General features: G+C 43.6%; 1 long non-coding RNA gene across 1 annotated transcript in view; it reads left to right on the top strand.

Moving 5' to 3' along the window:
* The window catches only part of LOC129051932 (uncharacterized), a 34930-nt gene extending 16460 nt beyond the window's left edge, over positions 1-18470 (top strand). Inside the window, exons 3-4 of the long non-coding RNA XR_008516500.2 lie at positions 16165-16292; positions 18290-18470. This is a non-coding gene — a long non-coding RNA (uncharacterized LOC129051932). The remainder of the gene's footprint in view (positions 1-16164; positions 16293-18289) is intronic.
* The last annotated feature ends 3134 nt before the right edge of the window (positions 18471-21604 follow it).

The raw sequence follows: 21604 nt of genomic DNA, 5'->3' as shown, positions 1-21604 counted from the left end.
ACAACAAGAGCAAAACTGTGTCTCAAAAAAAAAAAAAGAAAAGAAAAGAAAAGAAAAGAAAAATTGAAATATTTAACCTAAAAAAAAATGGAGGAGAAAAAGAGGATTTGACATTTAAAGCCTTTGTTTCCTTTATAAAACTACAGCCCCTTGTTATTTGATTTGTCCAAAGGTGTCTGACAGCACTAATACACTTAAGGAATCAATCAGGAAAAATGGGCCTCTCAGGTGACAAGGAGTTACAATGTACCTAAACCCAATCTATTCTCAGCTTTACATGGTGTCGCCCTCAAGAAGTGGTGTTCACCACGTGAACCATATTCACTGGACAAGGCCAGAGGAAAGCATGTTTAGGACAACACAACCATGAGGCTGCAAATCAAACTGGGGGCAGGAAGCACGCAGGAGGTTTCCATGGCCAAGACACTGGTGGCTATCCTTGGGTGTCGCTTAAAACTTCAAGGTGAAGGACCTCTTTTCCCACTTGGCTCAGAGGAACTAACAGACATTAGGATTGGAATTTTTTTGTTTGTTTTTTCAGAATTTCTAAGACATGAAGGACTCTCCAAACACTCCAAAGGGCATTTAGCTATACATGAGGCTAATTGGCCAGGTGTGGTGTTGCATGCCTATAGTCCCAGCTGCTTGAGAGGCTGAGGTGGAAAGATCACTTGAGCCTAAGAGGTTGAGGCTCCAGTAACCCATGATTCAGCCACTGCATTCCAGCCTGGGTGACAGAGTGAGGTGTGTGTGTGTGTGTGTCTGCTCTGGAGAGGGATGGCTGAGCAGCAGCCACCAGCTATAATAGCTGTGAACTCCCCTCTTATAGGGTCAGGTCACCTCCACACACCCCCTCTTACTTCACAGGCTCTGTCCCTCAGGTCTACCTGGGGTATTGCCTTCCCCCCATCTCATTAGCTCTCCAAGAGAGCCCAGCTTGCTCTAAAACCTATCCTAGAACCTAGAATGGCAAGTTGTAGACCCTCCTCCATTCTCCCAGCACAGTGGGACTTCTGGAGAGTGCTGCCTAATTCCCTTACCTCAACTGACCTGACAAGGGCAAGTGCCTTGGCAGTTAGATGTTCAGTGACCTAACAGGTCCAGCATGCCAGGGCTTAGCCCCACAGCCTGGCATCTCTCCTCCACCTGGCCTTCCCTCCAGCCTTTTTTTTTTCTTTTTCTTTTCCTTTCCTTTCCGTTCCTTTCTCTCTCCTTCCTTCCTCCCTCCCTCCCTTCCTCCCTTCCTTCCTTCCTTTCTCTCTCTCTCTTTCTTTCTTTCTTAGATGTAGGCTTGCTCTGTTGCCCAGGTTGGAGTGCAGTTGGCTCACTACAACTCCACCTCCGGGATTCAAGCGATTCTCCTGCCTCAGCCTCCCAAGTAGCTGGGATTACAGGCTCACGCCACCATGCCCAGCTAACTTTTGTATTTTTAGTAGAGACAGGGTTTCACTATGTTGGCCAGGCTGGTCTCGAGCTCCTGATCGAGGTGATCAGCCCACCACGGCCTCCCAAAGTGCTGGGATTACAGGCGTAAGGCACCGTGCACAGCCTTAGCCTTTTTTCTTCTGTCACCAATGACAGGTGACATTCACGGGTGCCACACTCTTATGAGCCTAGTAAGTGGTGTGGGTAAACCCCAGCTGAGTCCCTGTGACTCCACACTGTTACTTCCCACTCAAGTGGCATTATAAGCATAACCTTAAATATGATCTAATTTATACATATTTCTCTCTTAGCAACATTTCTGACAACAGTCCTCACAATCAAATCAGACTGGGTTACAAAACACATGGGTGAGGCTGGAGCAGCAGTTTATAAAAACTTACTTTATTCTAATGTGATATGAAAATATGATGGATTAAAAACAAGAAAATGTTATTAATCAGCTGTGGGGATGCTCCACTTGCTAGCTTATGGCCACTCCCTTTAAAACAAGATATTGGCCAGGCACGGTGGCTCACACCTGCAATCCCAGCACTTTGGGAGGCTGAGGAGGGCGGATCACGAGGTCAGGAGATCGAGACCATCCTGGATAACACGGTGAAACCCCATTTCTACTAAAAATACACACACAAAAAAAATTAGCCGGGCGTGGTGGTGGGCGCCTGTAGTCCCAGCTACTGGGGAGGCTGAGGCAGGAGAATGGCGTGAACCCGGGAGGTGGAGCTTGCAGTGAGCCGAGATCACGCCATTGCACTCCAGCCCGGGCACAGAGCAAGACTCTGTCTCCAAAAAAAAAAAAAAAAAAAAAAAAAAACACAAGATATCTAGGCATAGGCAGACCATATTCATAGGTATCTTTTTGCAAAACCTCAGGCAGAAGCCGCAGTCAGACACAGCTCCCCCAGGCTCACAGGGTGGCAACCTCCTTCTCCATGTTAGGGCTCTGACAGCAGGCAAGAGAAGTAGCACAGGCAGGTAGGGACAGAGAGCAGCCTGGGCCTATAGGGATCCCTAACTACCCCCAGAGCTAGTCTCTGTCTAAGGGGCTGTGTGGCCAGGACCAGGTAGGAAGCTGGGCTCAACAGAGCAGTGACAACCACTCCTGTATCTTTAGCATTCCCTCAGGATTCATGATTCAGCCCTGGTTCTCCCCAGGCCCCAAACCTACTCTACCCTCAGTGTGTGTTAGGGAGGTCCGGTTAAGACAGGGAGAATAATACATTCAGACTATAGCCTCCAAGGTATTCCCATCTGGGGTGCAGGGAGTAGGGAAGCAAGTCAGAGCCTGTGGTGTTGCCTTTTTGCTGGTCCTGAGGGCAGGCAGGCCAGGCCTAGGCTCATGGATGTCTGGGGGACCACCACTGCTGACTCCCTCCCTGTCACCCAGAGTTACAACCAGGCCAGGCCAATCACAATTATAATCATTGCAATTCTCATCCTGCCACAAAACTAAAGTGTACCCAAACCCCTAGCCCTACCACAGGTCTCTGAATTTCCATCCCAGAACACAAGGAGGCCCTCCATATTTTTTACTTAAAGCCTGAACTTCAAACCAGGTTGGGGCTGGGGGTAGTGGCAACAAAAGCAGCAGCCATAATATGAAGCATACAAATAACCTGAGAAATCCCATCTGCATGTCATTCACTCGGAACTGACCTGGAGTTGTGTACAAGTTAAGAAGGACAGATCTATACACTCATTGGCATGGACACATTCCACAGTTGCTGGGAAGAATGAGGGACCTGAGAGGTACCTTTCTCCCAGCTGCAAGCTGATGTCCACATACACCATTCATGTGTCTTCATTTATGCCTCTGCATTGTGTATTCATTGAGCCAGTGCAAACACATCTCCCGGGGGGGGCATCATTCAATGCAGCACCAGCCCCCGCTTGTCCTGGGGGGCAGTCAGGAGGGATCTGGTCAGCTCATAATCTCTTAGGACAATGGTGCTGCCCCCTTTCCAGCACTCACATCCAGCAGCACCATCTTGGGATGGTTTTCATCAAACATGAACAGCGTGAGGTAGCAGGCATGGTGTGACAGGCTCAGGGCCATGGACAGCTGGCTGCTGGAGAAGCAGCAGAGGGCAAGGGCATCTGCCGGTGGCACCATGACAAGCCCGTACCCCCCACACGGCCCCTACCCCCACACAGCCTGAGCCCAAATGGCATTTAAATCTTCCTGGGTGCTACTGGGGTGCTCGATGTCCATCTCTCACCTGCTCATTAGCACTGCCTTGTGTTGGTTACTCAGGACCCGGGGAGAGGGGTGGGGGCTCTTGATCCAGGATGGGCAACACCTCACACCCAGAGTCCACGTGGCTGCAGGCCAGCAAGCAAGCCCAAGTGGCTCAGCTCTAGACACTGAGCCTCGGCACCTCTGGCTTGCACTTTCTATTTATACTTTGCACAAAGGCAACAGAAGGAGGTCAACATCAGCTATTGTGACATGGAAGTCTATGCGCCATGGAGACCTTCTAAAATGTTGTCTTAAGTCCTTTTCCTTCTAATAAAATCTATACAAATACACACATGCAAGCCTGAAACTACTATAAATGAAATATTAGGTGTTTTAAAATCCATAAACAAACACAAAAACAGCCACTTTGATTGAGGAGAGAGTGGGACCCTAAAGCAGCTGACCCCCCAAAAGCCCCACCAAGCCTTAGGACAGGACAGGCAGCCTGAACATTACAAGGCCACATGGTGGTTACAGAGGATGACAGCTCCCACAGGTACTTGTCGGGCACTGTGATAGCTTCTCACTCACAGAATCTCAGAACGCCTCCTCACCAATACCCTGTGAGTGAAGGCCCCGCCTCACTACAGCACAGGAGTTTCCTGAGCTCTCCCAAGGAAATGGTTAACAAAGGGTGGAACTGAGGGAAGCCCAGACAGAACAAGTGACTCCCCAGGGTCTCTCTAGACTCCATCTACTCCTCCACATGGGGACCGGAGGGGAAGTGAACAGCCTCTTAACTCTCTCGACAGGGTTGCAGTCCTGCAGGCCTGGAATCTCCCATTTCCTCCTACCATAGAGGGCGACAATGAAACTCCAGACTCCTCATTTGCCATCCCTCAGTGCCAGGCCAGGCCCAAAGACCTTTGATGACACACCCCAGAGGGTACTCGAGGCCCACCGGTGAGGTAGTGGGGAGGAGCAAGGAGGTGCTCAGGGCCTCAGTGATGAGCTCACAGCCCTCCTTTAGGAGGCCTGCAGAGCACACTCCCAGGGAGCAGTGCTCAGATGGGCAGACAGGCCAACCACCACCAAGGACCCAGAATGCCCCCTTGCCCCCTCACCCCCCTGCCACATGAGGCTCTGTCCCACTTTGCAGGGCTTCTGCATAGGCCAGTCCCCACTGCTTCTGTGGTGAGATATCAGAGTTGAAGTGAATGTTGAAGTGAGTGTTGAAGGCCGTGCAGCTGATGGAGCTTACTACCTTGCACACACTGTAAATCACCTCCTGGCTCCAAGGGTCTGCTGTGGAAGAGACACAGCCTGATGGGAGGTAGCCCCACTCCACCACCAGTGGGGTTTGACTGTCCTGAGCTGCAGCCCGCAGCTCCTTGCAGAGATGTCTACCTGCTTCTCTCAGGAGCTGGGGCATGAGCCATCCCTGGCAAGGACTGGCTGCCAGGACAGGCTGGGAACTCTCCCCCAGCATCCTCAGCAGCCCCACCTGTGCTGGCACCTGCGCTGGTGATTTCCATAGTAAGATTACGGAAGATTTTTAAAGCAACTTTCCCCCCTCATTTCTCTATCTTAATAACAGCACTGATAACTTGTAAGCCCCAGCAGGCTGGAAGTGTAAGACAAATGAGCTCCTGCCTAAGAAGGGCCATAATGGGGCACTGTGTGCTCAGGAGGGCACCCCATGGTTGTTAGTGGAGGGTGGGAAGCTGGATGGCCCTGGCCATTCAGTCCAGTGGAAAGGAGGGCCCTCTCCTTCCAGGAAATCAAAGTCTCAAAGAGACCAGAAAAAGGTGCTTGGCCAGCCTGCCAGGAAGCAGAAGGCTAGATGGCCTTGCAGGCAACCCCAGGCAGCCTTTAGGGTGCCTGATAGGGCTGGGCTCATTCCAGCTTTCCTTGCTTTCATTCTGTCTACAAGAAAACCTGCCTGCTGGCTGGGCACGGTGGCTCATGCCTGTAATCCCAGCATTTTGGGAGGCCGTGGCAGGTGGATCACAAGGTCAGGAGTTCAAGACCAGCCTGGCCAAGATGGTGAAACCTTTCTCTACTAAAAATACAAAAATTGCCAGGCACAGTGGCAGGTGCCTGTAATCCCAGCTACTCGGGAGGCTGAGGCAGGAGAATCGCTTGAACCCGGGAAGTGGAGGTTGCAGTGAGCTGAGATCGCGCCATTGCACTCCAGCCTGGGCAACAGAGCGAGAGTCCATCTAAAAAAAATAAATTAATTAAAAATTTAAAAAAGTTTTTATATCTTTGATATTTCACTCATTATTTCTAAATCTAATTTAGTTGTCTATTTGTGTTTTTTATTTTTGTTCATTGAGCATGCTAAGATGATGATGATGATTATTTATTTATTTTTTTTGAGATGGAGTCTTGCTCTGTCACCCAGGCTGCAGTGCAGTGGTGCGATCTGGGCTCACTGCAAGCTCCGCCTCCCAGGTTCATGCCATTCTCCTGCCTTAGCCCCCAAGTAGCTGGGACTACAGGCACCTGCCACCACACCCGGCTAATTTTTTTGTATTTTTTTTCAGTAGAGACGGGGTTTCACCATGTTAGCCAGGATGGTCTCGATCTCCTGACCTCGTGATCTGCCCGCCTTGGCCTCCCAAAGTGCTGGAATTACAGGCGTGAGCCACCATACCCGGCCTATTATTTTGTATTTTTAGTAGAGACCAGGTTTCACCACATTGGCCAGGCTGGTCTTGAACTCCTGACCTCGTGATCCACCTGCCTTAGCCTCCCAAAGTGCTGGGATTACAGGCATGAGCCACCGTGCCCGGCCAAATATTTTGAATTCTTTATCAGATATGCAAAAACTGGCCGAGGGGGACGGATCACAAGGTCAGGAGTTCAAGACCAGCCTGACCAACATGGTGAAACCCCATTGCTTCTAAAAATACAAAAATTGGCCAGGCGCAGTGGCTCATGCCTGTAATCCCAACACTTTGGGAGGCCGAGGCGGGAGGATTACCTGAGGTCGGGAGTTCCTGACCGGCCTGACCAACATGGAGAAACCCCTTCTCTACTAAAAGTACAAAAAAAATTAGCCAGGCATGGCATGCCTGTAATCTCAGCTACTCGGGAGGCTGAGGCAGGAGAATCACTTGAAGCCAGGAGGCGGAGGCTGCGGTGAGCCAAGATCGCTCCACTGAGCTCCAGCCTGGGCAACAGAGTGAGACTCCGTCTCAAAAAAAAAAAAAAAAAAAAAAAAAAGACTTATTATGCACAAACAGTGATTAATCAATGGGACAGTCCCCAGACATGGTTTGTGGGGGCTTTCGTTTTGTTTTGAGATGGAGTTTCGATGTTGTTGTGCAGGCTGGAGTGCAATGGCGAGATCTCAGCTCACCACAACCTCCGCCTCCCGAGTTCAAGCGATTCTCCTGCCTCAGCCTCCCACTTAGCTGGGATTACAGGCATGCGCCACCACGCTCAGCTAATTTTGACTTTTAGTAGAGACGGGGGTTTCTCCATGTTGGTCAGGGTGGTCTCCAACTCCCAATCTCAGGTCATCCGCCTGCCTGCACCACCCAAAGTGTTGGGATTACAGGCGTGAGCCACCGCGCCTGACGTTTGTGGTTTTGGGGCTACCAGAGGGTCTTGAAGAAAAGGCTTCTATAAGGTGTGTGATGAAGCAAAGCAAATTAATCGATTGGGTACAGTTAGGTAGTCCCTTCATTTGCAGTGTCCAGGAGAAAACTCTTTCGCTATGTAATCAGATTAATTGGAGATTTGTGGTTGATTAAACCTGAATTTTGTTTTCTCTTAAGGTAGTAACTTACAAAAAATACATTTGAGCTAGATTTTATTGTTGTTGTTGTTGTTACATAGGAACCTAGACCACTAAAGCCACTTCAGTCCAAATATTGCTATTTAATTATTTTAACTTTAATCAGAGGCACAGGTGTCACCCTGTATTTTCCACATGTGTGGCAAGCAGGGTCTCAAATCCACTACTGTGTCCTGTTCAGCCTTGCCAGTAAAATCCTTGCCAGGCTTGCAGTAAAATCTTAAATGCCCAGTTTCTTTCCAACACTCCCCAAAGCCAACTTCTCCCCTTCAATTCACAACGTTATCAACTATTTTTGTCCTTTATTATACATTTCAGAAACAGTGTTTTAATTAATCACTTTGTCACAGAGCACTGGATGACACTTTTAAAAATACTTGTTTTCTATTTGTAAATATTTTACATGAGAGAAAGGTAAAAAATAATCCCCTTACATTCTACTGTCAAAAATTTTCCCGCTTTTTCTCCTTTTATCTTCCACAGGCACAAATGCCTTGCCAGGACATCTTTGAATTGAGGTTTTCCTTTGGAAACTTTATTGGGCCATGTGTCCTCAGCCACACTCTAGTCTTTTTCTAGTTTTAGAATTGTCTTTAGTCTTTTTTTTTTTTTTTTTTGAGATGCAGTCTCACTCAGTCACCCAGGCTGGAGTGCAGTGACGCAATCTTGGCTCACCGCAACTTCTACTTCCTGGATTCAAGCAATTCTCTGCCTCAGCCTCCCAAGTAGCTGGGATTACAGGCACCTGCCATCAAGCCCGGCTAATTTTTGTATTTTTAGTAGAGATGAGGTTTCACCATCTTGGCCAAGATGGTCTTGAACTCCTGACCTCGTGATCCACCCACCTCAGCCTCCCAAAGGGCTGGATTACAGGCGTGAGCCACCAGGCCCGGGCTAGTCTTTCTTAAGTGCTTTCTTTTATATTAGATACTTTGCACGTAATATTTAGATTTCTATAGTGATTGTTCATGTTTTTAAAGTTACTTCCTTATTTCTCTAGGCCTTATAATATACATCTTAACTTACCAGAATCTGCTTCATATTTATATTAATTTGGCTGGTTGCGGTGGCTCACGCCTGTAATCCCAGCACTTTGGGAGGCCGAGGCGGGCGGATCACGAGGTCAGGAGATCGAGACCATCCTGGCTAGCACAGTGAAACCCTGTCTCTACTAAAAATACAAAAAATTAGCCAGACATGGTAGCAGGTGCCTGTAGTCTCAGCTGCTCTGGAGGCTGAGGAGGAGAATGGCATGAACCTGGGAGGTGGAGTTTGCAGTTAGTGGAGTTTGCAGTGAGCCGAGATTGCGCCGCTGCACTCCAGCTTGTGCAGCAGAGTGAGACTACGTTTCAAAAAATAAAAAATAAAAACATATTTATATTAATTCCAATGAGATATAAAATATTACCTCTATATGGTTATTTCCCCCTGATTTAGACTGAATTTTCTATCAAAATTCATATGGCAAGCCATAACCTCCAATGTGATTCTATTTGAAAACAACAATTTTAGAAAGTGATTAAGGTTAAGTAAGTTTATATGAGTTGGATGGAAAAGCCATAGGCACTCAATGCCAGCTTGTGAAAGCAGCTGCAGGGGCTGTACTCTGCAGATTACAGGGTGGAGCTGCCTAAGGCCTTGGGAGCTCACCCCTCGCATCATGGTGGCCTAGATATGAGACATGGAGTTGAAGGAAATTATTTTGGAGCTTTAACATTTAATGACTGCCCTGCTGGGTTTTGGAGTTGCATAAGACCTGGAGCTCATTTGCTTTGGCCAATTTCTCCCTTTTGGAACAGGAGAATTTACCCAATGCCTGCATACTCATTGTATCTTGGAAGTGACTAAGTCGGTTTTGATTTTACAGGCTCATAGGTGGAAGAGAATTGCCTTGTCTTAGATGAGAATTTGGACTGGACTTTTAAGTTTATGCTGAAATGAGTTAAGAATTTGGGGGAGCAGGCCAGGCGCAGTGGCTCATGCCTATAATCCCAGCATTTTGGGAGGCTGAGGCAGGCAGATCACTTGAGGTCGGCAGTTTGCAACCAGCCTGGCCAACATGGTGAAACCCTGTCTCTACTAAAAATACAAAAATTAGCCAGGCGTGGTGGTGGGTGCCTGTAATCCCAGCTACTCGGGAGGCTGAGGCAGGAGAATCGCTTGAACCTGGGAAGCGGAGGTTGTGTTGAGCCGAGACCACGCCATTGCACTACAGCTTGGGTGACAAAGTGAGACTCTGTCTCAAAAAAAAAAAAAGATTTTGGGGGACTGTTGAAAATGGATGATTGTGTTTTGAAATGTGACTAGGAGGCTGGGCATGGTGGCTCACACCTGTAATCCCAGGACTTTGTGAGGGTGAGGTGGGTGGATCACCTGAGGTCACCAGTCTGACCAACATGGCCAAACCCCGTCTCTACTAAATACAAAAAATTAGCCAAGCATGGTGTCGCATGCCTGTAATCCCAGCTACTTGAAAGGCTGAGGCGGAGAATTGCTGGAACTCGGGAGGTGGAAGTTGCAGTGAGCAGACATTGTACCGCTGTACTCCAGCCTGGGCAACAGAGTCAGACTCCATCTTAAAAAAAAAAAAAGAAATGTGACCAGGACATGAGGTTTGTTGTGAAGGCCAGGAGCAGAATGATGTGGTTTGACTCTGAATCCCCACCCAAATCTCATGTCAAATTGTAATTGTATTAATACAGGTAGGGGTCTAGTTTTATTACCCATATGATTAGCCTTAAACTTTTTTTTTTTTTTTTGAGATGGAGTCTCGCTCTGTCGCCCAGGCTGGAGTGCAGTGGCACGATCTCAGCTCACTGCAAGCTCCGCCTCCCGAGCTCACGCCATTCTCCTGCCTCAGCCTCCAGAGTAGCTGGGACTACAGTCGCCTGCCACCACGCTCGGCTAATTTTTTTGTATTTTTAGTAGAGAAATACAAAAAATACGGGGTTTCACTGTGTTAGCCAGGATGGTCTCGATCTCCTGACCTCGTGATCCGCCCGCCTCGACCTCCCAAAGTGCTGGGATTACAGGTGTGAGCCACCGCGCCCAGCCTTAAACTTTATTTTTGAAACAAAAAAAAGAGCCAATTTTGAATGATTTCGTTATTTTGCTTTTTTTTTTTTTTAGTTTTGAGAACCTCTAGCATATTTATAATATTTTAAGATTAAATTTATGATATACTACATGAAATAATGAAAATATTTTGTAATAATATCACTAGTATGTTATAAAAATTCCTAATAGATAATTTTATTTTTTCTGGTCATCACAAAACTATTTGAAAATGTCATATTTGCCATTTATCAAATCTTCATAGAGTTAATAAAACTTTATCTGAATGGGCCGGGCAATGTGGCTCACGCCTGTAATCCCAGCAGTTTGGGAGGCTGAGGCGGGTGGATTACCTGCGGTTGGGAGTTTGAGACCAGCCTGGCCAATATGGTAAAACCCCATCTCTACTAAAGATACAAAAATTAGCTGGGCGTGATGGCGTGTGCCTGTAGTTCCAGCTACTTGGGAGGCTGAGAGAAGAGAATTACCTGAGCCGGGGAGGTGGAGGTTGCAGTGAGCCAAGATGGCACCACTGCACTCCAGCCGGGGCCACAGAGTGAAACTCCATCTCAAAAAATAAAAATAAAAAATAAACTTTATCTGAATGGGGACTTGTAATATTTATTATACTTGTTCATATTGTCTTAAAATAAATTAATTCAGTTTCATTATTTCATTTTGTAAAAGTTCTAAACTGGCCAGGCATGGTGGCTCACACGTGTAATCCCAGCACTTTGGGAGGCCGAGACGGGTGGCTCACTTAAGGTCAGGAGTTCTAGACTAGCCTGGCCAACATCTACTAAAAATACAAATTAGCTGGGTGTGGTGGCAGGTGCCGGTAATCCCAGCTACTCCAGAGGCTTAGGCAGGAGAATTGCTTGAACCTGGGCGGGGGAGGGTGCAGTGAGCTGAGATTGTGCCGCTGATTGCACCACTGCACTCCAACCTGGGTGACAAGAATGAAACTCCATCTCAAAAAAAAAAAAAGTTCTGGCCAGGCGCGGTGGCTCATGCCTATAATCCCAGCACTTTGGGAGGCCGAGGCGGGTGGATCACCTGAGGTCAGGAGTTCAAGACCAGCCTGGCTAACATGGGGAAACCATGTTTCTACTAAAAATACAAAAAGTTAGCTGGGTGTGGTGGCGCGTGCCTGTAATCCCAGCTACTCGGAAACTCTACTGGGAGAATCATTTGAACCTCATAGGCGGAGGTTACAGTAAGCCAAGATGAGCGAAACTCCATCTCAAAAAAAAAAAAAATTAAGTTCTAAACTTGTAAAATTGGTTGTATATTAGTTTAAGTGAGATTGTTTAGTGATGAGAGAATAATAACTTGCAAAATATAGAGACTAATTTTTTATTGTAAGAATTAGTCTCTATATTTTGTCCTTTTCCTTTGAAAGTTTAAAATTGTGATTCCCTAATTAAAATATATATTCATAAATGCGACTTTTAAATGTTGACATTTATATTTGCTTTTCCTGCGTTTTGGAGAAATAGTGTTTTCTAGCATCTATGTCTTTGTAAAGTAAAAGACAAGAGAGCATGAAATCAGGATTAGTTGAGAATGGAAATTAACAAAATAATGTTGACAGAGATTATCTACTTGTGGTCTACCAGGGCATAAAAATCTCAAAAAACATGATCAGTAGAGAATGTGTATGTGCCTGAATATTAGAGAATGTCGCTTGTGTTAAAAACTCTGCCTTTCATGCATTTAGGAGAGAGAAAGTTAGAAGGCAGAGCCCTCCCCCATCCTTATCAGGACAGCTGAAGTACAAATGATATATTTCTATTTTCTCTCAAATTCCGTATTGGACACAGTTACTCTGTTTCTAATCTATATGTTACAGTGATGCACAGAGACACGAATATAAAAGAAATTGCAAGCTTTAAAAAAGGTGTTGGCCTGGTGTAGTGGCTCATGCCTGTAATCCCAGCACTTTGGGAGGCCCAGGCAGGCAGATCACGAGGTCAGGAGTTTGAGACCAGCCTGACCAACATGGAGAAACCCCATCTCTACTTAAAATACAAAAATTAGCCAGGCGTGATGGTGCACGCCTGTAATCCCAGTTACTCAGGAGGCTGAGGCAGGAGAATCACTTGAACCTGGGAGGCGGAGGTTGCAGTGAGCCGAGATCGCACCACTGCACTCCAGCCTGGGCGACAGAGCAAGACTGCATCTAAAAAAAAAAAAAAAAAAAAAGTGTTATATTTTGTACGTGTGTGTGTGTATGTATTTTTAGACAGCTCTGTCATCTTGGCCACAATTGTTGCTCAATCCAACCTCAAATTTCTTAGCTCTCAGCCTCCTTAGTAACTGGGACTGCAGGTTCACACCACCACACTGGCTAGTTAAAAAATTTTTTTTGTAGAGATGGTGTCTCATTATGTTGCCCAGGCAGGTCTCAAACTCCTGTCCTCAAGTGATCCTCCCACCTTTGCCTCCCAAAATGCATGAATTACAGACATGAGCCACAGTACCTGACCTCTATATGACCTTTAATTTTTTTATTCTGTTTTCCCATGTTTGTAACATGTTCCAAATTATACAGTGTTTCTATGGTGAATGTGGCAGATTCACCAAATGAAAATACAGAAGGCACGGTTACATTTAAATTTGGGATAAACAGCAAATAACTTTTTAGTGTAGCTATGCAATATTTACCTATTGGTGTATAATATGTGTAAACAATTATTGGAATATATTTATACAAATGACAATTTATAATTCACCTGAAATTCAAATTGAACCAAGTGTATTATATTTTATTTTTATTTTTATTTATTTATTTATTTTGAGACAGTCTTGCTCTGTTGGCCAGGCTGGAGTGCAGTGGCACGATCTTGGCTCACTGCAACCTCCGCCTCCCAGGTTCAAGCGATTCTCCTGCCTCAGCCTCCCGAGTAGCCGGGACTACAGGTGTGTGCCACCACGCCCGGCCAATTTTTAGTATTTTTAGTAGAGACAAGGTTTCACTGAGTTAATAACCAGGATGGCCTTGGTCTCATGACCTCATGATCTGCCCGCCTCGGCCTCCCAAAGTGCTGGAATTACAGGTGTGAGCCACCACGCCTGGCTTATATTTTATTTTTCCACCCTGTTGATGGGATGGTGTTCTTTCTCCAGACTCAGCATCAGTGACCTGAATAGCTTCATCAGAGAGAAAAAAGTTTGATAATCAGCAGATATACTTTTTTGAAGTATGTGGTAGTCATTAGAGAGTGTGTGGCATAAATTAAAGTGTGTGATCTAGATACCTTATGAGGAGAAAATAAAAAATAGAATTCTTACCTATGGTGTTTTATCTAATTGTATTATCTCTTTCTGGGATATGACTTACAATATATACAGTATAGGCTGGGCATGGTGGCTCACGCCTATAATCCCAGCACTTTGGGAGGCTGAGGTGGGCGGATCATGAGGTCAGAAGTTCAAGACCAGCCTGGCCAACATGATGAAACCCTGTTTCTACCAAAAATATAAAAAATTAGCCTGATGTGGTGGCATGCACCTGTAATCTCAGCTACTCGGGAGGCTGAGGCAGGAGAATCACTTGAACCCGGGAGGTGGAGGTTGCAGTGAGCCGAGATCGCGCCACTGTACTCCAGCCTGGGCAACAGAGTGCGGCTCCATCTCAAAACAAAACAAAACAAAACACCAATATATGCAGTATATTAGTAAAGTGATTAGTGATTTCTATATAATTACTAAGTAGTTATTTATAAAATAATATTCTGTGTTCAACTAAAGCAGAAATTGAAAGGAGAAAAACCTAAGTTCCTCCCTGTACTGGGTTGACTCACTCCAAGGGCCTGCTAGGACTAAGATAATATTATCTGCAAAGCCAGGCAGAGCCCAGAAGGAATGGACTCCAGGAACAGGGATGAGAATAACAAGTTCTTTTTATCAGCTTCCCTCTCTTGAGATTCCTTCCCAGACCAGCATTTCTTTGCTCTGCTCCCATAACTATTTTTTAACTATTTCTGTAAGTTTGTAAAGATTTTGTAAGTTCCTGTTTTCCATCGGTGCAACACTGTGAAGGTCACAAGACATACCTGAGCAAACTTAGGATAGTGACCATCTGCTGAGAGTCTGATGATCAGCCCAGCAGAGGTCACTAGATATGTTTGAGTCACATACCTTTCACTGTTTTATTAACTGCCTTCGTTCTGCTTCTGTAAGCATGCTAAGCCCGCCCTCTGAGTTTCATGCCACTGCATGCTTAAGAGCCAAGCCTCAGCCAGGCGTGGTGGCTCACGCCTGTAATCCCAGCACCTTGGGAGACCGAGGTGGGCGGATCATGAGGTCGGGAGTTCCAGACCAGCCTGACCAACATGGTGAAACCCCATCTCTACTAAAAATAATAAAAAAAATTAGCCAGGCTTGGTGGCGCACGCCTGTAATCCTAGCTACTTGGGAGGCTGAGACAGGAGAATCGCTTGAACCCAGGAGGTGGAGGTTGCGGTGAGCCAAGATCGCGCCACTGCACTCCAGCCTGGGCAACAGAGCAAGACTCCGTCTCAAAGAAAAAAAAAAAAAAAGCCAAGCCTCATCTTTGTTTGGGGCTCAGCCTTTTGGATGCGAATCCACAGAGCCAGTGGCCACTTTAATGAAATTCTCCTGTCTCACCCATTGGTCTCTCCATTCTGAATCCCACAACACAACTATTGCTTTTCTTTTTCTTTTTTTTTGAGACAGAGTCTCACTCTGTCACCCAGGCTGGAGTGCAGTGGCACAATCTTGGCTCATTGCAACCTCTGCCTCCCAGATTCAAACAATTCTCCTGCCGTGGCCTCCCAAGTAGCTGGGACTACAGGCACACACTACCATGCCCGACTAATTTTTTTTTTTTTTTTTTTTTTTTGAGATGGAGTCTCACTCTGTCACCCAGGCTGGAGTGCAGTGGCGCGATCTCAGCTCACTGCAGCCTTCCCCTCCTGGGTTCAAGCAATTCTCTGCCTCAGCCTCCTGAGTAGCTGGCATTACAGGCACCTGCCACCATGCCTGGCTAATTTTTTGTATTTTTAATAGAGACAGGGTTTTACCATCTTGGCCAGGCTGGCCTCGAACTCCTGACCTTGTGATCTACCTGCATCAGCCTTTCAAAGTGTTGGGATTACAGGCATGAGCCACTGTGCCCGGCCTTTTTTTATTTTTTAGTAGAGACAGGGTTTTACCATCTTTGCCAGTCTGGTCTCGAACTCCTGACCTTAGGTGATCTGCCTGCCTAAGGGGTTTATGTGTTCTGAGCAAGGTGGTGAGAAAAGTAGCTCAGAGCAGTCTCTGCTCTTTGAGTTCTGCACAATTTATCAAGGCCAGAGAGATGAGAGTATGAGACTTCAATCTTACCCTACATCTGTGCACAGGGGCAATTGTTTAAAGACATTTTGTTTCTGACTAGCTGTCTCAACCATTATTTCGTTTTCCATAAAATATGTAAAACAAATATATATAGCCAATCAATACACAATCAATTTACCAATAATTTTAATGTCAGTTCTTGGTAAACAACTTAGAAACTGCCTTAGCACTGTTTCATAAAAGACTGGCTTGTAATGGCTACTAATTGGAATATATATTCAGGGCTACTTAAATCTGTTATTTGGTGGCCATCCTTAATATCTGAACTTAAATAAATTATTTTCAAATTAGATTCTGACCTTTTTAATTATTTTAGGTTAAGTAGGGTCTGGCCTGGAATACTCTTCTAGATGAAAATAGCCCAACCATGAGCCACCTTCTCAGCAGATGAGATGAAATTAAAGCTCTTCAACTCCTCAAGGCCCAGAGACTATCACAAAAGAGGTAGGCATGTGAGATTGTAAGAACTGATTTTGAGAGATAAAATAAGTTCAGTTTTTCTATAAATTAATCATTAATGTCAAAGGCACACTAATGCAAGACCAGAATAGGGGCCCCAGTGTTAGATTAACAAGGTTTTCTTGAAGCATTAACTGACTCCTTAATAAAGGCTTATATAAGTTATATCTTATGGTCAAGATTAGAATTTTATAGATTATTCATAACATTTTGAAAAACAAATTTAATTGGCTTTATGCTGTTTTATTGGAGATTATTGTTTGGAAAATTAAGTCTTCTCTCCCAAAGAATGAAGGTTTTTTTCTTTTTTTGTTTTTGAAATCTTTATTAATTTGGTCAAATTAATGACTTATTTTACAATGACCTGTGACATCAAGTGTTTTAAACCTTTGATATTTGACTGAGATTCTTTCTGTGGAACAAAGTTCCATCGAACTATCCAAAATCAAATTATAAATTATGTATTTTTCTTACCCAATCCTTTAAAATATTATGTTCCCTAAAGTTTAAAAATGACATAATTTTGCTTATTTCTTATAAAAATTATACAGAGAGCGTTGTTGAATATGAAATGGTGTTTGGTTTTTTTGGGGGCTGTGTTTGTATAAATATATTATTGGTATTTGTTCCAAAATTATGGGAAACTCCTATAATTCTTATATGACTTAGTGTACATTATTAGCGGTAATTATAATTGTTATGTTAAATTATTGCCACAGACGTAACAAATTTCCTTGTCAATTGTGTCTTTGACTTTGGTTGCCTTAAAACTTTTTGTCATTCACAGACAATTGTTGTATTGTTTTGGTCCTCTTTAGAAGGTGGTTTTATAATCAGCTATAAAACTCTAACAGGTGGTCTTGAATGCAAGTTTCTGATAACTTTGGAAATTGTGACATCAGAGTAGAGGAAAAAAATTCAGAACTCATGGAGAGTTGAAATGTTCATGAATATTAAACAGAACAAGGATTAAGTGCATGCATTGAACTATTAGAAGACTGAAGTAATCTTTTTTTCTTTTTTTGAGTCGAGGTCTCACTCGGTCCCCCAGGCTGGAGTCCACTGGTGTGATCTCAGATGAATTACAGATGCACGCCACCAAGCCTGGCTAATTTTTGTATTTTTAGTGGAGACGGGGTTTCACCATGTTGGTCAGGCTGGTCTTGAACTCCTGACCTCGTGATCTGCCTGCCTCGGCCTCCCAAAGTGTTGGGATTACAGGTGTGAGCCACCACGACCAGCCGATCTTTTTGACTTTTTACTTAAAATGTTGCTGATCCTTTCTTTTGTTTTCTGAGTCAAGGAAACCTACCTTTTGATCTATTTACAGCTTTTAACAAGTTAGTATACTCCTGTGAACAAAATTTAAAGCATGTTTAATTCTCTCTACTTGATTTCTCTAGAATTTGGAAACTATTTGTGAGTATTTTTAACTTATGGCAATACATTTATTTGCATAAGTGCAATAGGAATCTGTTTTTTGTTTGTTTTGTTATTTATTTATTTTTTGAGACAGAGTCTCACTCTGTTGCCAGGCTAGAGTGTGGTGGCACAATCTTGGCTCACTGTAACCTCTGCCTCCTGGGTTCAGGCAGTCCTCCTGCCTTGGCCTCCCAAGTAGCTGGGACTACAGGTGAGCACCACCATGCCCAGCTAATGTTTTATATTTTTAATAGAGATAGGGTTTCACCATGTTGGCCACTATGGTCTTAATCTCTTGACCTCATGATTCACCCATCTTGACCTCCCAAAGTGCTGTGATTAAAGGCATGAGCCACCACGCCCTGCCAAGAATCTGGTTTTTATAAGTAACAGGACACAACTGGAGAAACTGGTTATTTTACCAATACTTTGACTGGAATGGTGTTCTTTTTTTAAGGAATCAAACTTGATTTATGGAGCCAATTAAAAGCCCCTTGGGAAAACTGGATTCAAATCTTGTCTACATGGTCCCTGTACTATGACATTTTTACTTACCACAGGTCAGAAATCCTGAAGATCACTTTCTGACAAACTCAGGAGCTCCAGGTTTATCTTGGAACCTCAAGAGGAGAGAAATTCACCCAACTCAGGTATTTGATGGTACAAATCCATGGCTGGGGTTGGCTTTTAAAAAGTCTTATCTGAGATTCCTTCTATGGAACAAAGTTCCATCAGGGCTAAACATCAGGGAATTTATATTGAAGAAAAATTGTGCAAATGTAATAAATTTGGAAAAACACTTTTTCAAAAACTACAGCTTAGAAAACAACAGAGAGTTCATACTGGAGTATATTTTTGCAGATGCAGTAAATGTAAAAAAATATTTAATCCATAATTAAGTCTATGCAAATATCAGAATTTATGGTAGAAATATATAAGGCACTGACACACTTCACGTATTCTAAATCAGAGTGCTGAGTATAGGAAATCTAAAACTAAAGTTGGCAGAAAAATTATTTGCATGTAACTTTCAGAGGATCAGAAGGTTTTTTGCGGAGTTATAATTACATTCAAAGTACATTGCTTGAAAAATAATACAGATTTTTTGAAAAGTGAATAATGATGTCATTCAACTCTGAAATTATTTCCTGCTGTTTCTTCATTCCGATTGGAGTCACATGTGAAAGCACGGGATCAATTGTTGCTGTGTCAAAGATGTGAGAGATTCTTTTTGTTTTGTTTTGTTTTCTGTTTTTTGAGATGGAATTTCACTCTTTTGCCCAGGCTGGAGTGCTGTGGAATGATCTTGGCTCACTACATCTCCTCCTTGCAGTTTCAAGTGATTCTCCTGCCTCAGCCTACTGAGTAGTTGGGATTACAGGTGCCTGCTACCACACCCAGCTAATTTTTGTATTTTTAGTAAAGATGGGGTTTCACCATGTTGGCCAAACTCCTGATGTCATGATCTGCCTGCTTCAGTCTCCCAAAGTGTTGGGATTACAGGTGTGAGCCACCATGCCTGGCAAGGCATTCTTTTTTATTAGGTAGGCATTGTTTATTAGCTTTTCTATAGAAAAGTAAAGACATTAAAATGTAAGATGCATAATAAAAATCTAAGTGGAGAAGCTCTTATAACCTATAATATTGAGTGATGCATGAGGTAGGTGTTCAAAGTAATCTGCATTATCATGAGAAGAAAACATGTTTAATTTTATTTAAACAAAATTTAAAGCGTATTTAATTCTCTCTACTTGATTTCTCTAGAATTTTGAAACTATTTGTTTCCAAATTTAAAATTAAATGAGTAGTATATTATTGTAGTAATTGTACTTTTTTTTTTGAGATGGAGTTTTGCTCTTGGTGCCCAGGCTGGAGTGCATTGGCATGACCTCTGGCTCACTGTGACCTCTGCCTCCCAGGTTCAAGCGATTCTCCTGCCTCAGCCTCCTGAGTAGCTGGGATTACAGGCATGGGCCACCACGCCTGGCTAATTTTGAATTTTTAGTAGAAACAGGGTTTCTCCATGTTGGTAAGGCTGGTCTCAAACTGCTGACCTCAGGTGATCTGCCCACTTTGGCCTCCCAAAGTGCTGGGATTACAGGCTTGAGCCACTGAGCCTGGCCTGATTGTACTTTTATATAATAAAATGCAGTAATAAATTTTAGATTATGTGTGAAATTAATAGTTTAATTCAACATTTTTAACATGTTAAATACTATTGTGCATTCAATGAAGTGTTATTATGCCACAAACTTTAACCTCTTTCACCTTACTCAAGGGTATAGGTGAAAGATGGTAACAATATACTGTTTAGTAAGATAATAGATTAACATCTCTAGTGATTTTTTTTTTTTTGCCAGTGGCTTTCAACTGCAAATAAGTTAAAGAATATTGTTTCTGTAGGTTAAATTTTTATTCTGTTTTTAATCATTAAATTTATTTTAATTTTGGTGGCTGCATGAGTATCTATTTATGCAATATATGGCATATTTTAATACAGGAATACAATATATAATAATATCAGCATTAAGTGGGCATCCTTCGCCTGTAGCATTTATCCTATGTTTTACAATCCAATTCTACACTTTTTTAAAAAAATTTAAAAATGTACAATTAAATTGTTATTTACTACAGGGTTATTTTTATGGTCCTAATAAAAATTATATGAGTATAAATAAAATTCATTGTTAAATTCTTAAGATTTTTTCAAATTTCTATTTTTCTTTGAACACGTGGCCAATCTGCCTGCAAACACGTACAGACTTTTAGTTTTGATATACATAGAGTTAAATATTTATTAATCTAAAGACAAACCTTAGGTGAAGAAAATTATGGAGTAAGTGTGTCAGGAGTTTGAGACCAGCCAGACCAACATGGATTAACCCCGTCTCTACTAAAAACACAAAATTAGCCGGGCGTGGTGGCATATGCCTGTAATCCCAGCTACTCAGGAGGCTGAGCCAGGAGAATTGCTTGAGTATGGGAGGTGGGGGCGGAGGTTGCAGTGAGCCGAGATTATGCCATTGCACTCCAGCCTGGGCAGCAAGAGTGAAACTCTGTCTCAAAAAAAAAAAAAAAAAAAACTACAAAACATTACTGAAAGTAATCAGAGAAAATGCAAATAAAAAAAATTGTATGCTTATGGATTTGAGGAATGAATATAAAATATCCATGCTTCCTAGAGCAGCCTACAAATTAAGTATTATTTTTATGAAACTGTCAGTTACTTTTTTTTTATGGGACAGAGTCTTACACTGTTGCCTAAGCGGGAGTGCAGTGGTGCAATCTCGGCTCACTGCAACCTCCACCCCCCAGGTTCAAGTGATTCTCGTACCTCAGCCTCCCACGTAGCTGGGATTACAGTTGCCCACCAGCACACCTGGCTAATTTTTATATTTTTAGTAGAGAGGGGGTTTTGCTGTGTTGACCAGGTTGGTCTTGAACCCCTGGCCTCAAGTGATCCACCCGCCTCAGCCTCCCACCACCCTTTGCTGGGGTTACAGGCATGAGCTACCATGCCTGGCCCAACCCCATATTATTTCTGATAACAAAGCACAGCAACACGATTTCTTGAATTTTGCTTGGATCTTAATTCATAAAAGAAAGTTGAATGCCATTAAAAGGTGTTTAATATACTTGCACCAGAAACAAGAGCAAGTCAGGTCATGGGGGGGGGCGCTCACAAAGGGTGTCTCATGTAGGGGTGGGAAAGCAGAGTTATCAGTGAACTGGGACTATTTCTTTATGACCATGATGATTGGAAGCAAAAACGTGGGGCGTTTCCCTATTGAATAAAAAGTAAAATATTGCATGTTGGTGTCAGTGGTTGGGAATAATATAACATTTGCAGGCTCATAAGAACTGCCTGACAAAAA

The sequence above is a fragment of the Pongo abelii genome, chromosome 20 (genome assembly GCF_028885655.2).
Source record: "Pongo abelii isolate AG06213 chromosome 20, NHGRI_mPonAbe1-v2.0_pri, whole genome shotgun sequence".
NCBI classification, from domain to species: Eukaryota; Metazoa; Chordata; class Mammalia; order Primates; family Hominidae; genus Pongo; species Pongo abelii.
Note: the sequence above shows the minus strand (reverse complement) of the source record. Positions and strands in the feature narration are given on the sequence as shown.